Raw genomic sequence first — 1,224 nt, 5'->3', positions numbered from 1 at the left:
CGGTTATCAAAAGTATCTTTTCCTCCATCCCAACACCCCCTCACAGTCCAACTGCAGAATCACCAATGACTGAAACTGAACACTGATGCTGCTGGGTAAACGCTGGTCAATTAGATGAATCTTTCACAATGTAGCAACTATTGTGTCCATTTACTTGGGAAAACAGAAGCTAAGACATTTGCTCAAAGATCATCCCCTTAAAAGAACGTAATAAGCAGAGCTAGGATTTGAAGCCAGGCAGGGTGCAAGGGACAGAACAAAATTCAAACCCAGGCAGTTTGCCTTCAGTTTACATTCCTAACAACGTTCAACAGGCAATCCCTTTAGTGGAAGAGATCCAAAACTAGTTAAGATACCAAAAATCTGTGGACCAAAGTAACTTGCTACTCATCTCTATTCATTTGTAATGCTGAAAAGGTACAACACCTCTAAAACGCACATACCCAGTTTTGCTTCTTTTTTTTTGAGACGGAGTCTCGCTGTCACCCAGGTTGGAGTGCAGTGGCGCGATCTCGGCACTGCAGGCTCCGCCCCCTGGGGTTCAGGCCATTCTCCTGCCTCAGGCTCCCGAGTAGCTGGGACTACAGGCGCCCGCCACCTCGCCCGGCTAATATTTTGTATTTTTAGTAGAGACGGGGTTTCACCGTGTTAGCCAGGATGGTCTCGATCTCCTGACCTCGTGATCCGCCCGCCTCGGCCTCCCAAAGTGCTGGGATTACAGGCGTGAGCCACCGCGCCCGGCCTTTTTTTTGAGAAACAGTCTCGCTGTGTCACCCAGGCTGGAGTGCAGTGGCAGGACCTCGCCTCACTAGAAGCTCCACCTCCCGGGTTCACGCCATTCTGCTGCCTCAGCCTCCTGAGTAGCTGGGACCACAGGCGTCCGCCACCACGCCCTGCTAAGTTTTTTGTATTATTAGTAGAGACGGGGTTTCACCATGTTAGCCAGGATGGTCTCGATCTCCTGACCTCGTGATCCGCCGGCCTCGGCCTCCCAGAGTGCTGGGATTACAGGCGTGAGCCACCGCGCCCGGCCTCCAAGCCAATTTGTGACAAGCATTTGCAGGGTACTAGTCAGAAGGGTCCCATAGTCATGGAAACTCCTCTGCGTCCCAGTCCGGTCTAAAAAAGGTACTTCCCGAACTAGCGCCCGGAGCGGGATGATGCCCCGGAAGTATTTCCCTGGGACTCTTTCCTCCCCCCCACCCCCAAACCCGAACCACGTAG

This window comes from Pongo pygmaeus, chromosome 19, assembly GCF_028885625.2.
Source record: "Pongo pygmaeus isolate AG05252 chromosome 19, NHGRI_mPonPyg2-v2.0_pri, whole genome shotgun sequence".
NCBI classification, from domain to species: domain Eukaryota; kingdom Metazoa; phylum Chordata; class Mammalia; order Primates; family Hominidae; genus Pongo; species Pongo pygmaeus.
This window is presented reverse-complemented; position numbering follows the sequence as displayed.